Source organism: Danio rerio, chromosome 19 (genome assembly GCF_052040795.2).
Source record: "Danio rerio strain M-AB ecotype USA chromosome 19, GRCz13ab, whole genome shotgun sequence".
Classification (NCBI taxonomy): Eukaryota; Metazoa; Chordata; class Actinopteri; order Cypriniformes; family Danionidae; genus Danio; species Danio rerio.
Window position 1 is genome coordinate 31,012,728 of NC_141039.2, and position 17,580 is coordinate 31,030,307.

At 33.2% G+C, this 17,580-nt stretch overlaps 1 protein-coding gene across 38 annotated transcripts in view; it reads right to left on the bottom strand.

Moving 5' to 3' along the window:
* Positions 1–17,580, bottom strand: part of LOC137488526 (uncharacterized) — a 250,769-nt gene that overhangs the window by 33,995 nt on the left and 199,194 nt on the right. For 15 of the 38 annotated variants that reach the window (XR_015516859.1, XR_015516875.1, XR_015516862.1 and 12 more), the window contains one exon: positions 15,234–17,143. The exons of the other annotated variants lie outside the window; for them this stretch is intronic. The gene's annotated coding sequence lies outside the window, so the exon portion shown is untranslated. Of the gene's footprint in view, positions 1–15,233; positions 17,144–17,580 lie in introns of those variants that run through there. 38 annotated transcript variants of the gene reach the window in all.

Consider the following 17,580-nt stretch of genomic DNA (forward strand, 5'->3'; position numbering starts at 1 on the left):
ACAGGTGATACTCTGATTAGTCTGAATGACTTTCTTGTTGAAGTCAATCGGACTGTTAAGAATGAGAACGTTTCCAGCTAATATCGATTGCATTCGACATCACGGCCAGCACAAACACAACATCAATTTCATCCAGTATGAGCGCATTAGCACATCAATACACACCTACTGCATAAACAATGTGTAAAAGTCATCGATATACACTTGCGCACACTCTTCCTGCACAATAAATTAATAATTAGATTTATAAATAAATATGCTTGATTTGCTAATTCATAAAAGCTACAGTAAAGTTAATAAAATAAAAGCATAGTTGCATTTTCACAATCCACACATGACAAAAATTAATATTACTAATGGCATTATTTAAAATGCAATAAACTGTAAACATTTCTTTGTCTGTCATTAAAATATTGTTGTAAAATCTTCTATCTTTTTATTGCTATTATTATTTTAGTCGCAAAATGGTGACTCTTAAGCATAGTTTAATAAATTACAGCTCTTAAATTATAAAGACAACCGTAAAGTTTTGAATACAGTTTTAAAGTTTTAAATGAGGCGATTCCAAATTAACATTCTATATTAAGATCTGTCCAACAATACGGATAAAACACTCTCTTGCTGTTTTTATATTATTCAGGGTTTCTACAGGTTTCATCAAGTCTAATTTAAGACTTTTTAAAGACTTTTCAAGACTTTAAGACTTACACAAGGCTAAACGCTAAGTAATTTTTCTAATAGCACAGTTAAAATGTTTGAATAACCATTAAAAACAAATTTCATTGTAAAGAAGTAACATTAATAAATAATATTTTCTTAAAACATTTATTGAGATGAAATATTAGTGATGGAAATGGTGTACATGGACATAGGAAAAGACCTGTTGAAAATATAATTTAGGACCAACAAAACAATATTTCAGCTAATTTAAGACTTTTTAAAAGCCTAAAATTTAGTTTTTGAAAGTTAAGACATTTTAACCATTTATATAAAACCTTGCATAAACCCTGTTATTAAGAGTTAAATAAGTATTGAACACATCACCATTTTTCTTAGAAAGCATTTTTGTGCCGCTGACGTGAAATTTTCACCAGATGACGATAACAACTAAAGAAATAAGTTTATGAAAAGAAAACAAATCAAATTAACTTTGCTTACAAATGAAGTTATGCATAATAAAATTAAATGACACTGGGGAAAAAGTATTGAACACATGAAGAAATGAAGGTGTAGAAAGGCAGTGAAAGCCCAGACGCTAAAATCTCTCAGAAGTTATTCAGCAAACCTCTGCACTTCATCATTGTAAATTAGTATTAGCTGCTTCAGTCCAACATCTACAGTACCATTACCAGAATGATGAAGATGAAACCAGAGTGGACATTTCAGCAAGACAATGATCCAAAACACAGATAAGAAAACTCTCAAAATGGTTTTAGATAAAGAAAATCAAGCTGTAGAATGGCCCATCCAATCACCTGACTCAAATCCAATAGAAAATACAAAATAAAGATCAGTTTGGATAGACAAAACTCACAGAACCATCAAGATGTTTACACTGTTAAAAAAGCACAGCTGAGCAATGGATGTGACTTCATTCTACTTTTTTTTTCAAATAAAGCATTTTTATTTATTCATTTATTTTTTACAAAAACATTGTACTTGAAACTGAAAACTATTTCCTATACTTGAAAAGATTCTCCATAGATGACAACACTGTCAAAAGTCCTTGACCTCGACTATAACAGCTGTCCATAGTCGAGGTCAGATTTTGAGGCAAGGGTCATTACTGAATCAAAAGTGTTCCCTGAAGGCACAGGTGTTACTCTGATTAGTCTGAATGACTTTCTCACCGCACTGTTGTAGTCAATAATGCTGTTAACAAAGAGAATGTTTTCACTCAATATTGACTGCATTCAACACAATGGCCAACAGAAACAAAATTGAAAAAAGCTAATAGAAGAAGTTCATAACATGCTGGAAACAAACAAAACATGGCAGTATTTAAAACAAGAAATGTAAGTTCTCAGCACAACAGAAACAATTCAAAACACAATGAAATTTAAAAAGCAAATTATAGTTTACAATACAAATGTAAACAACCCAAAACACAACATAATTTTAAAATAAAATATAACCTCACAATACAGAAACAACCCAATACACCATTGGTAACATGCAAAAACACAACTGAATTTAAAAGTACAAATAAGTTCACGATACAACCTAAAACTCAATCAAATTTTCAAAGCAAGTATGTTCACAATGCATAGGAAACCAGCTAAACCACAATGAAAACATGTCAGAACACAATGAACGCATGCCAAAACCACAGTGAAATATAAAAAGCAAACAAACGATCAAAAACACAATAAAATCAAGCCACAATACAACCAAAATGTTCTTGACCAAGTTGGTCTGTAAAATCGGGCAATTGCTCAAAAACAGTTGTGTCATATCTTGCTTAACAGCATCACAGTTAAGCATAAATTGTGATATTTAATTTTTACTTACAAATGTAATTTAAAAAATTCTGTTGTGTTTTGTCTTAGTTTTGTTGTAATGTGAAGTTATATTTGTTTTTAATATTCAATTGAGTTGCAAACTCATATTTGCCTTGAAAATTTCAATGCTTTTTAGTTTGTTTCTGTTGTGTTGCAAATTTATAATTGTTTTTTAAATTCCATTGTGTTTTGGTTTGTTTACACTCTGCTGTGGTTTGATTCCATTGTGTTGGAAAGTAATTTTTTCCTTTTTAATTGCTGTTGTGTTTTGACTTGTTTTAGTTGTTTTTAAAATGTATTTAGCTTTTTAAATTCCATTGTTTTAAAGATTTTATTTGCATTTTAAATTTTGTTGTGTTTTTGTTTGTTTATACGATGTTGTGAATTTATTTCATCCCAACAAACACACAACAAAAAAAAAAAAAAAATAGTATTAGGTTAGATTTAGGTGGTAAGTGTCAAGGACAACGTCATTTTGTCGTTCAATAACGATGTAAAGTGACGTTGATATTTTGTTGGTTTTAGGTTGTGTTTGAAAGTAACCAAAATTCAACGTCGAGCCAACATCTTATAAACCAATGTCATAATGATGTCAAATACAGACATTTATTTGTCAGGAAAGGCAACTAAAATCCAATGTCTGTTAACTACATATGTTCACACAATATCAAGCTGTAGCATCATTAGACATTGATATTTGATTGACTTTAGGTTGTGTTGGAAAGTAAATAACATGCAACGTCTGTCCAACGTTAAACATTGAATCAGCCTGACGTTGAGTTCTAACATCAAGTCGATTTTCATTTCCAAACAAAATGTAACGTCCCACGACGTTTGGAGTACAACTTCAATCGGACATCATGTTGACATCCTATGCCTGCTGGGATCATGTTTCAATCTTATATTCGCTTTTTAAATTTTGTTGTGTTTTAGTTTGTTTTCACTGTGTAGTGGGTCGATTTTATCGTGTTGCGAATCTATTTTTTCTATTTAAAATCTGTTGTGTTTTCGCTTGTTTCTGTTGTGTTTCAAACATTTATATGCTTTTTAAATTCTCTTTTGTTGCGAACTTATATTTACTTTTTTTAATTCAATTGTGTTTTGGTTTGTTTTCTCATGTGTTGTGGCTTGATTCTGTCTTGTTGTGAACTTATTGTTGCCTTTTAAATTTCTGTTGTGTTTTGGCTTGTTTTTGTTCTGTTTCAAACTTTTATTTTCTTTTTAAATTATGTTGTGCTTCAAACTTTTATTTGCTTTTTAAATTTTGCTGTGTTTTGGTTTGTTTTCACTGTGTTGTGGCTTGCTTCCATCTTGTTGTAAACGTATATTTCCTTTTAAAGTTTTGCTGTGTTTTGTTTTGTTTTCACTGCGTTGTGGCTTGCTTCCATCTTGTTGCGAACGTTTATTTTCTTTTTAAATTTGTTGTGTTTTGGTTTGTTTTGAGTGTGCTGTGGTTTGATTCCATCATGTTGCAAACTTATTTTTGCTTTTGTTGTGTTGTGAAATTATATTTGCTTTTAAATTATTTTATGTTTTGGGTTTTTTCCACCATGTCGTAGTTCCTTTCCATTGTGTTGCAAATTTATTTTTGCTTCTTAAATTCTCTTGTGTTGTGAACTTATATTTGCTTTTTAATTTCTGTTGTGTTTTGATTTGTTTTTTCAATTGTGTTTCTAACTTTAGATAGCTTTTTTAATTTTTGTGGTGTTGGGAACTTACATTTGCTTTTACAATTTTTGGTTTGCTTTGGTTTGTTTTGACTGTGTTGTGGCTTGATTCTGTTGAGCTGCGAACTTATATTTGCTTTTTTAATTTTGTTGTGTTTTGGTTTGTTTTCACTGTGTTGTGGCTTCTTTCCATTGTATTGTGACTTTATTTTTGCCTTTTAAATTCTGATGTGTTGTGGCTTGTTTCCATTGTGTTTCAAAATTTTATTTGCTTTTCAAATTCTGTTGTGTTGTGAACTTACATTAGATTTTTTAAAATTTTGTTTTGTTTTGGTTTGTTTTCCCTTGATTGTTGTGGCTTGATTCAATCATCATGTTTTTGTTTTTGAATTGCAGTACTTAACAGGATCACAATTTAGCATACATTTTGATATTTAGTTTGTACTTATACATTTACATTCTCCTTGTGTGTGTCATATAGCATCATGACCTGCAAAAAAATCATACTTGAGCACTGCCTCATTCCTTTGACCAGCTGCCCCCTTGCCGTAAGTAGAGCACATTAGCACATCAATACACACCTACTGCATAAACAATGTATAAAAGTCATCGATATACACCCGTTCGCTCTTCCTGCACTGACCTCAAAGGCAGGGCAGAGCGCAGCTTGAAGCTGGTTGCTCTTGGCAGGACACTGTGAGTCCAGGCAGCCTCCCTGAACCAGCTGCTCCAACAATAACGCTGTGTATTTGCTTTGGCCTGCTTTACAGTTCCCCCAGTTCTAAGATTTAAATCCCCACAGCCATCCAGCATGTGGTGGGGGGAGTCCTGTTAGCAATGGGACTTTATACTACAGGGGCAGATGGAAAATGTAGTCATTCAAACTGGAATAATCTTCACTAGTAGGGTAGTGTTTTACTGTGTTATATGATCAAATGAATGTGTTTGATGTGAGTATATTTGTTTAAAGCAATTACACATTGGCAGAGTTTGACAAATTTGATCGTTTTTATTATTAAATTACTGTGGAATTGAAAATAATCATTATACATGTGTGTGACTCAGATTTCTAGTTAAATGGATTTTAAATGTAAAAAGAAATATATAATATAATATAATATATATATTAAATATATATTTATATATGTGCATAAATGTATGGTTCTCGAATCTAATTGGCTGATTGGCCTCTTCACCCATGTGTATTACTCTGCCTACTTAGAGTGACAGTGGATCAATAGATTCACTACAGTTTAAAAAAAATGCAGCTGTTGGACAACATAATGTACTTTTGATGCTTTTTAGACAATACTGTAGTTGTAAAGATTGCAACTATGCAGTTTATTTATAAGGATAATGCCTATTTTAAATATTTATAATTTCGAAGATAGAGCACTTTGCCAGCCATCAGTCTGTCATACTGAGCAGAGCAAAGACAATTGTGCTACAAGATGGTGACAGAGACCGCATAACTCCTAAGTTCTTTCTGAATTTTAGACTACAGCTAATCAAGTCATTATAAAATTTGTGACATTCTAAGTCTATCTCTCTCTTCTGTATGTTGTAGTGCTGTATTTATACCATAGTAATCAGCTAGTGTTTACTTTGTTTCGGCCTATTCTGGGTTAATTGTTGTAATCTCCCGATTACAACAGACATATACTGGGAAATCATTTCATGCTGTGAAAATGTGAAAAATGTGAGCAAAGTAATCTGTTTTGTCATCACTTTAGATGTTATGCTAGAGAATCATTCAAATACTAGTTCTGAAGTTACGTTTGTTCATTTAAGCAAGGATTTTTGCTGTTCTGACATCTACTGCAGATGTGAATGAAGGCAGAAAAAAAGTAGTTCCTCGTACAAAAGGATTTTTGAGACTCTCTGTGTTTGAATTTTTTTATATACAGTTGAAGTCAGAATTATTAGCCCCCCTGAATTATTAGACCGCTTGTTTATTTTTTCCCCAATTTATGTTTAACAGAGAGCAGAGTTTTTTCAACAAATTTCTAAACATAATAGTTTTAATAACTCATTTCTAATAACTGATTTATCTTATCTTTATCATGATGACAGTAAATCATATTTGACTTGATATTTTTCAAGACACTTCTATATAGCTTAAATGACATTTAAAGGCTTAACTAGGTTAATTAGTTTACCTAGGCAGGTTAGGATAATTAGGCAAGTTATTGTATAACGGTGGTTTGTTCTGTAGACAATCAAGAAAAAATTTAGCTTAAAGGGGCTAGTAATTTTGTCCTTAAAATGGTGTTTAAAAAATTAAAAACAAATTTTATTCTAGCCAAAATAAAACCAACAAGACTTTTTTTCCAGAAGAAAAAAATATTATCAGACATACTGTGAAAATTCCCTTGCTCTGTTAAACATCATTTGTGAAATATTTAAAAAAGAAGAAAAAAGTTTGAAGGGGGCTAATAATTCTGACTTCAACTATGTATAAATATATATATATATATATATATATATATATATATATATATATATATATATATATACTCGATTATGTCATTGAACTGTTGTATAAACGCAATGTCACACTAGTAGCAGTTCGATAGGCCTGTACCATCACTGGTGGCACTGGGTCTGCGACCTCAAGCCAACACACACCTCCCACCAGTGCTAATATACAGCCATATCACACTGCTATGAGAGTGATATTGCTCATATATACTTATTTACTTTTTAAATCTTAAGCAGATGATGAGCATCATGTAATCGCTAATGAAAATTCATATTTGCAGTCACGTCACGAAATGTAATTTAAATGATTAAATTACATGTTAGTATACATTTCCATATAAAATTGTATTTTTTAATTTTAAAAGTATTTCACAGTACTACTATATTATGTTTTAAATGTATTCTTCCAAAAAAGTGCACAAGAAGGAACCTAATGTTTATAACATAAATGAATACGTGTTTTATTTGTTGATGCAATGTTATATATTGTATGCATGTTTTAAAAATTTTGCTTCATTTATAACAGAAATACACTACATTGTTCAATTTGTACTTGTTTTTTTACTTGGTTATGAAGAAAAACTGTTAAATTCATTCATTTATTAATTTTCCTTTGGCTTAGTCCCTGAAGTTAAATTCAATTAAAGAAAAAAAAAAAACATAAAGCAAAATAAAATGAGACAAAATGTACTTCTAAAATAAACCCAACGGTATCGCTGAAGCTCTAAATAATCAGCCATTGAAAGCCAAAATATCCATGTACGAACTCAAATCTCTTCTTATCACCTCCCATACATACCAACACTAAACATCTCTCCACTTCCCAAACAAATGATTACAAAAACCTGCCTGTTTTCCCATGTATTCCTATGCGGTGTTCATTAAAAAGGAATATAAATGGAAGGTAAGATGATGTTGGAGGCTGCTGACCCCGTGGCCTGTGTGTAATATCCCCCCTCCTCGTCGAGGGAGCAGTCAGATTAGGCAGCGCAGCTCTGCAGAAGGCCTCTAATCACTCTGAATTAGCATAACAAAAGAGGCAGAGCGCCTGGCCAGTGCAGCCGCGCGCCACACAACCCATTACTGGCAGCCTTTATTACAATTATCACGTCCATAGTGCCTGCACTGCCGCTGACGGGCAGAAAGTGTGTGTGTGTGTGTGTGAGGGGTTTTAGAGGGGCTCTGGAAAGAGTGTGTGTGCATATACAAGTGGGTGCGAGTGGGAGTGCGCGCAGCTGTGTGTAGTGTGTAGTTTGAGGCGCAAGTGTGTGTGTGTGTGTATGTGTGTGTGTGTGTGTATGTGTGTATGTATATTCCATGAGATCCCAATGCCGGCTCTGTGTAATTCTCATCACGTAGTCTCATTCTCTCTTTGTTGGCTTGGCTGGAACGCATGAAAGGAAGGTTGCGTGCACCTGATTCTGTGCCATTCACGCTGCCTCTCCCAGTCTAGATTTTCTGTCTAAACAGACACACACACAATCATGTTGGTTTAGGTGTTTTATGAGGACTCCATAGAAGTAAAAAAAAAATAAAAAAATAAATAAATATATATATATATATATATATATATATATATATATATATATATATATATATATATATATATACACTGTAAAGAATAATTATGATATTCCTTACCTTACCCATAGGCATGGGATAACCATTTTAAAGGTGTACTGCAGTTTGTACAAGTATATTATACTGGCCAATGCCTGCCCATACCCTTTTCACTTTTATAAATAAAGGTAGAAAATTTGCCACTTGGGCGATATCTTTTAAAAGGTACTTTTTTTGTTCCTATCACGACCCTAAAGCTACATATCAACCTACCTAAAAAAATACCTTACAGTACCTTAAATGTATAAAATTTTACCTTAAAGTTACAAAGGTGTGCTCTAAAGGTACTACTGTCCTCTTGTAGGGTACAAAAGTGTACCTTTTGTAAAGGTATTGCCCTCGTGACCGATTTTGTACCTATGAGTGTGTATGCCCAACCCTCACAGGAAACCTGTAGCCAATTTTGAAGGTGAAAAGCCCCTGTTAAGTATGGTTTGACAGTTTTGAATGACAAGGACACAAGTAGGCATGGGACGATAACCAATTTTCAAGGTATACCGTAATTTGGAAAATGTAAGGTTTTAAAACTGCCAAAATGTTGTGCTATTCTGTTCCTACGGTGTATGTAAGATTTTTTATTTATGTTTTTATTTTTAGTTTTTTAGAACAACAGTATCTCCAGCAAAAGAGATATCCAAATATGCTGTTTTAATTGTAATGAAATCTGTGATTTTTAAACTAATAAAGACAGCAGAAGTCAGTGATTATTTGAATTGTTTAGCCTGACAAGTTTACTGCTCTAAAATATTTTAAATGTTTCTCAAATTAAATATATTGTGTTCAAAGGGGAAAACAGTTTCAGTTTTTTACCAAAACACGCAAAAAGAATGTATTTTAGAGCAGTAATCACAATAGCAAGAAACTGTGATATTTTTCATCCATGGTTATCTTACCGTCTAAATTTTAAACCGGCCCATGCCCAGACACAAGACATGTCCTTATAAACCACCTCAATATTGTAATACCTAGATTATATCCACGTAATCCACAGCATTTTTTTATTGTGAACTTTGTGTATTTTCAATAAAATAATTTTTATACTTGCCCTACCCCAGTTTTTCCCACACATAGACTTTACTTGGGCAGACCGCCTTGGCATATTCATGGCCGCCCAAGTATATTAAGTGACGCATTTTTTTTTACTATTATTATCATCCTTTTACAGTATATTGTATCCATCTAAAATAACAAACATCTGCGATCAGTTAAGTAGTGCAAAATCCTCTCTCGTTTATCAATTTCGTTCTGTGCACGTGAGACCTGTCAAGCGCCTTTCATTCATTCACTTTCTTTTATGATTAGTCCCTTTATTAATCAGAGGTCGTCTTTTTGGCACTTGTGTCCAGCTGGGGTTTCAAAATCTTCTAAAATGTTCGCGATTCAGCTTTTGCTTTCTAAAGCTGTGATTAATTGTATGCGTTTTTGCATTACCCTTTTACTTAAGCCTACTTTCGCTTGGCTTTGCAGCTGACTGCGCACACACAGTCGCGAGAGCGAGAAAAATATCCAATAATTAATTCTCTAAAACGACTCTATATACTCGCAGTGAACGAAATGACTAAATTGGCTGCAAAATATATCTACACTATTAGTTAGTCAATGCATTTGCCTTATTTAAATAATTCACACATTTTAATCTAGTAGTTTATAGAGATACTGTTTTCAGACCTCTTTCTGTCATTTATTTCTCATTTGCTGTGTAGTTTATTAATTTGATGACGCCATTAGGCTATATTAGATAGGCTATTTTATTTATACAGTTGAGGTCAGAATTATTAGCCCCCGTTTATTTTTCACCAATTTCTGTTTAACAGAGAGAACGTCTCGGGTTACCTATGAAATCATAGTTCCCCGAGAGGGAACTTCAACACTGCGTCTAACCAGAACGCTAGGTGATCCTAGATGGGGAACGTCTCGAGTTACGTATGTAACCATAGTTCCCCGAGAGGGAACGAGACATCTAACCAGAACGCTAGGGATCACCTAATGTTCTGGTTAGACGCAGTGTTAAAGTTCCCTAGATGGGGAAGTTTTTTTTTTTTTTTTTTTAAACATAATAGTTTTAATAACATAGATAACTCAATTAGTAACTAAGCTGATTTATTTTTATCTTTGCCATGATGTATAAAATATTTGACTAGATATTTTTCAAGACACTTCCATACAGCTTAAAGTGACATTTAAAGGATTAACTAGGTTAATTATGTTAACTAGGCAGGTTAGGGTAATTAGGCAAGTTATTGTATAACGATGGATTGTTGTATAGACTATCGTAAAAAAATACAGCTTAAAAGGCCTAATAATTTTGACATTAATATGGTTTTTAAAGAATTAATAAATGCTTTTGTTCTAGCCGAAATAAAACAAACTAGACTTTCTCAAGAAAAAAAAAAATATATATATTATATATATATATATATATATATATATATATATATATATATATATATATATATATATATATATATATATATATATATATATATATATATATATATATATATATATATATATATATATATATATATATATATATATATATATATATATATATATATATATATATATATATATATATATATATATATATATATATATATATATATATATATATATATATATATATATATATCACCTATACTGTGGACATTTCCTTGCTCTGTTAATCATCATCATTTATCAATTAATAATAATTCTGACTTCAACTGTATATATCTAAAATGCTTTGGTATTCAAGTTTGCTTTGAACTTGAAACAGAAAAATAAGCAGATTTTACCTGGCAGCGGGTGCACATGGCTCCTGAATAGCATTAAAGAAAGAGAAATAGTGTATTTCTTCTTTTATTCCAACAATCTTTTTTTGTTTTACTTTAACTAACTGAAAAGAAAAAGTGTGTAAAAGTGTCATAACAAATAATATTATTGTTAAAAATTTAACTATGTTTTGTTTGTTGCATATAGTTAACTATTTATGTGATGTGGGTAAATGGTGTGTTTTAATCCGGCTACCAAGGCAAGTATATTTCAAACCAGTGGGAAGCACTGTACCCCAACACTACACCTAACCCTACCCCTTACAGAGAATTGTGTACATTTTACTCTAAAAAATTACTACATTATTCCTGAAAAGAAAAAAGCAAAATCCAATTCTGCATGATTTATAAGATTTTTTTTTTAAAACGGGACATGAGCTATGTCTTCATAATTTCCCAAATCATCGTAATAGCTGTCATACCATGTCATTATACACAATTGTATACCCATAAACCACCAAAACCAGTACACACACACACACACACACATACAAAACACACACACACACACACACACACACACACACACACACACAAATATCTGCTCCCCCAAAGCTCTGAGCCCCAGGCTAAAGAAATAGGAACACATTAATTATTTTTCAGGGTTGCGATAACAATAAGCGCTGCTCGGGGATGCTAATAATATGATGACTCATAAGTCAGATTATTATAATTAATAATGATTACACTGACACTCTGAATAACATGCAGCCATCAACCTAATGAGAACATGCATCAACCTATATCTGCCTGGGGTTTTAAACTGATCCCGACTACCTTTCGAGGCATCTATTCTTAGAGGTTACCTAATATGACAACAAAGAAAGGGGAAATTCAAACGGTTGTTTATTTATATATTTATTATTCTCTATCTGCAGCTGGAGGAAAATCGGCGGGGGAAAATAACAATCAAAAGCAATAGTCTTGGGACGTGCGGATTTTTTCATTTGAAGTTCGTGCAATTGGCAGCGGTTGACCCATATACTGCTGTTATGCAGAGCTAAAATGAAAACTTTGAACATCTAATTATGAATTTCGATGTATTTTTTACCCTTCCCGTTTGGGAAAAGAAAAAAAAAAGAAGGCCAGAAATAGAAAAAAAAAATAAAACCACGACATGTTTGGCTCACGCTTTGAAGCGATCCACGTAAAGCAAAGCTGACCCACATAACCTTCATATAGCCAGGACTTTCTGATAAAGCACCTCTCTAATTTCTGGTGACTTTGTGATAACTGCCGTCCCGTGTGAGACTCAAGCCCCAGTCAGTAACCTGTGTGTATTCATGATTGCTTGTTAGCAATTGTGTGTCCAATGGTAATGAAGTCTTTTGTGCCATGTGATTGCGCCATCAATCAAAAATACACAGCCCTGATTGCTGCCAGTCGCCGCTCACCATGCAAAAGGCAACAAAGTGAAACACTTGCGCAGACTCAACATAATCACATGTCAGCCGGCACAAAGTCATACACACACATGCGGACTCAACATAATCACATGTTAGCTGCCAGAGTGAACTATTAAACAGTGATGGGGAAAGCTGGTAACCAAGGTTACTTTTCATAAGAACAATCACACTCCAAAATGTCATGCGAGTGAAAGATTGCGGCAGGAACTCGAAAGACCTTCATAGAAGAAAGGATTATTGGCTCCAGATTAAAACCATGCAACAGAGTCTAGCAGAGTGAGAGAGGAAAAAAAAAGGAACACATACACATTCGCGTCATAGTATTTAAAAGTCCATGTGAGGTTTGAAAAGGTTTGATTCGGTAATCTTCAATCAAATTCTGACCACTTGCATAGTGGTGGTCTTCTGTTGATGTCAGGTTGATGACTTCAGCCACATTATTCTTAACCACGCCCCTCATACTGTTAATATGCTACAAGGGAGTCATGAGCAAAAAGACAGAAATGCCCAGGGCCGGATTAACGTAAGGGCTAGGTGGGGCTGAAGCCCCAGGGCCCACGGAAGAAGGGGGCCCCTTGATTGGCTAAAGAATTAATTTGCGCTATGATGCGGGAAACACCTCTGTGCATTATGCTTTCTCTCGTCGATAATGTGAAGTATATCTTTCGGTTTGCTGCTGTTCAAAAACAGTGACGCCAGTGCTCAACTGGGACTCAGAGTGGCTTTAGCCCAATCAGAATATTAAATAGCCCTGTTTTAGTTACCCATAAGGCTGATCAGATGTCCCAATTTTCGCAGGACAGTCCTTTATTTCGGGACTACTGCGAGAGCCAACCAGTCAAAGGTAGGCTATGCAAGCTCGTCGTAGAGCAATAAATAAAATTCAAACAGTCTTCATCATTGATACACTTGAAGTACAAGGTACATGAAGTAACAAAAGCTGGGATAGGCAGAATCATATTGAATGGACTCATAATAAAGCGCCGTCTCAGCTGCGCAATGGTTACAGATGGACTCAAACCACCGCAAGCCAGCACAATCCTTTCATCACACAATATAACCGAGACAGTGTGCGAACAAATCAAATACCCTACGCAAGCAGTTATCAAAATATCCATCATTGTGGAGTATCTTTCTCAAATGAATACACTCGGTTATGCTTCACTGTAAGTCTAACTGAACCAGTTCGAAAGCAAACTTTATTATGAATATTTACTTTGCCTCTTATGAATATGACAGTAATAATATGGAACAATGAAATATTGGCACTGACTTTAATTAGACAATATATCTAATGCAAAAAATATATAAATAAATAAAATAGGGATGCTAGCCTTCTGTAACTCAGAAGAAGACAATAAGCTATTTTGGATATTGGAAGCATGTATATTAAAGATATTATATCATTATGGATTTATGGTCAGCTAAAGTTCTAATGAACCTTTTTTAAAGGTAAACCCATATTTAAAATATTTATTATAAGGCACTAATTTAGAAAGTATTGCAAATGTTTTTTTTCTTTCTTTTTTTCTGATTTTTGCAGCCTGTTTGAACTTTAAAGTTCATATTATGTCATTTAGTCATTATGTCACTTAGTTTTGTATACTTGCAGGCCAATTTTAATAAAACAGAAAAATATATAATAAATATAAAACAAATGGTGGAAAATTAGATGACAATATTAATTAATAAATTATTATTATTATTATTATTATTATTAATAATAATAATAATAATAATAATAATAATAATAATAATAACAATAACAACAAAAAACATATATTTTTTTCTTTTTTTGTGAGGTAAAACATAAAAGGTGGGCCCTTAAATTTGCTATAGCCCCTGGGCCTAATGTGTTCTTAATCCGGCCCTGGCTATGCCCCCTACTCAATATTTAATTTTAGTTGGAAGTATACATCAACATTTTTAAATAAAATACTCAGCAACTTCTGGTTCTCCTTGACTGAAGACAAAAATTTTTTTTTGAAAATAACTGTTTCTTTAAATGCGTCTAAAATCATCATTTGTAAATCATCAGCTGAAGATTACGATAAAGCCTGTGAGCTTATTGAGTTGAAGCCATTGTAAATGCATTGTCAGTATTCTGCAGTAAAGGTCACCAAATGTCATGTTTGTTTATTATACAGAAAATGTCCATTCACAAATGTTATCCTGCAGTGATGTAATCAAGATCACATATACAGCATCACACTTGATTTGGGTGGGTGTTTTGCTGTTCCTGTGTCAGATGATCTTGAAGCTGAAGCTGAAAAGGCACTTTGATTATGTAAATCTTTAAAACTAATTTAATCTCAGAATATTTTCACTTGAGTTGCTTTAATTATGCCTATTTTATGCACCCATTAGTAATGCAGAGTGTAAAGTTGATTGTAAATGTAAAGCCTTATAGTAATATTAATATCATACTTATTCTCCTGCAGTGTGTGCAGTTGCTGGAGATTTTGAAAGCCTCATTAGCTGGAATTCGCATGTGACACTGGTCCACAAAACCTGCTATAAGTGTGAATTTTTGGAAATTGAGTTTTAATCATCATCATCTGAAAGCAGAAAAAATATGCTTTCCATTTAAATGCTGCTTGCTAGGACAGAGCAATTTGACAGAGATTCAGCTATTTGAAAAAAATTGGAATATGTAGGATAAAAGAATATCTAATATATTGGAAAAAGAAATTGCTTTTATAGTTGTTCAAATTAAGTGTTTAGCAATACACATTACAAATGAAATTGGTTTAGGTATGTTTACTTCAGGAAATCAAAAAAAAAAAAAAATCTTCATGGAACATGATCTTTACTTGATATTCTTGCTTGCTTGATTACTTATTTTCAAGATAAAATAATTATTTTGAACGATACAATATATTTGTTACTATATAAAATATACCTGTGAAACATAAGAATGGCTTTGTGTTCCAGGATTACATATAATAGTAATGGATATTTTGTTTCTGTGCAATAATCAAATTACTAGTTCAAATGACCAATCAAAGCAAAGTAGGCTCACGGAATCAAGAAAATCAAGGTATGTGATTTGTATTTGAAATTTAGCAGCTTTACAATAGCGTAATGCTACAGCTTAAATGAAAAGACTTGTTTTTATCAAGCATGATGACTATTTGAACTAGTTAGGATGTTTAAGTTAGGGTGTATACGTTATGAATATGTTTGGGGGAAAAAAACTCAAATCACTAGCATCTCTAGCAGGGGGGCCAGACACAAAAAGAAGAAAAAAAAATGTTGTTGGTCTTGGAACAACATTCATATAAAGCAAAAATAGTCATAACCTCTCTTTAACTTTAATTTGAATCCTTATATAACCCTAAAATTAGCTAAAAAATTTAATTAAAATATTGTTTAATTCTCATTTACATCTGTCAGTGCCACTTTAAATCTAACTTTGATAACAGGAAGGTTTTATTCCAGAAACAACACATACACAAGAATGTCTACGACTTTGAAAAACATAATAAACTAGTGCCAATGACAAACCAAAAGGTATTGGCAACCCAGGCTTATTCTGAAAATGTACTGCTATACAATACACATTCATGGAGAGCACCAAATATGTCACAGGAGCTACATTGTTTTCTTGCAGTTTTTGTTTCCGCAAATCCACCAGAGGCTGCTGTGTACACATTTTCAGATCTCAAATTTCTTTACGAATGCCATTCACACCTGCTGTTCTCGCGTAAATCCACCAGAGGCTGCTGTAGACTGACTGAATGACTGACCAACTGATGATCGACTGACCCACCCTCCTGCTTCCCTAACCCCAACCAATAGTGTTTTCAAAAACACAGACTGATTCGCCCACCCCCTTCTCTAAATCCAACTGACAGTTCTAAAAAGCAATCCAGAAAAAAGAAAAGCCCTTGCTTGATATTTACTACGTTTTCAAATTTTACCACCTTCTCACCCTGTCATTTACTTGTTTATTTTATATTTTGGCATTTGTTTTTGTTTTACCCGCTTTCTAGAATAATTCTTTAACGGACTCAAACTCTATCATTGTGGTCAACTCCAGAAATGTTAATGGGGCTACGATTTCAGAATGAGCCTGTGTTGAGTATTGGAGGGTCAAAGTGAATTTAGAAGGAAGCAAATAAACATGTGGAGTGAGGACAGACATTTATCAACTACAATCATCCATTCAGGAAATAGCAATGGATACCGGCCAACTACAGTGTATTATGACATATGGTGTGGATAAAACATGTGTACTGCATTAAAGGTGTAGCAAAACCTCATGTCTCTGAGAATCCCATCCTCAACAAAACCATCCCATGTGACTACTGAAGCGACTACTGAGTGATGTGGGTGTACACACTCAACAAAAGCACACCACATGGACAGAGCAGCCCACACACAATCGCTGCGTGTCACCCGAACCCAAGGGAACATAAAGTATAGCCATGGAAAATGGCAACATCATTGTGTCATCACTATAACAGGTGGACAGAACAGATTTGGACACAACACTCATTCACCACAAGTAGCGTCTCCAGACCAGCAGATTAGCATCAGACTCGTGTTGTCTCGTGACAACTGTCCTATGCGTGACTTGAACCTAAATGTTCTTGGCCTTCAGAAGAAAAACACTCATAATGAGTATTTTCCTCCAAGTGGTTCTTTGAGCTCTGAAACAAATGTAGAAAACATAGAAAATGAATTATTGTAGCTACAATAAGCCAAGCTTTCTTTGTAAAATCTCAGTGTTCTACATAAAAAAACAAGTCCTAAAAATGCCAAGCAACATTCCTTTCTTGTCAAATTTCACTTAAAAAGGACATGTTTTCTCAGGGTTTGGTCAAGCTATTTGAAAAATGTAGTGAGCTATAAGCTACTATACTAAAAATGTAGCTTAACCACACTAAAAGCTACTTGGCAAATGTATAGCTACATCTAAGCTATTTTTGCAATTTAAATTTTTAAATCGAAGCAACTGAAATACAAGTCAATCATATCTTAGTGGTCAATAAAACTGTCAATGAAACACATGAGATATAATTGTTTAGTTCAATTAATCACTGCAAATAACATTGTACTAAACAGAAACAAATGATAGTATATAACA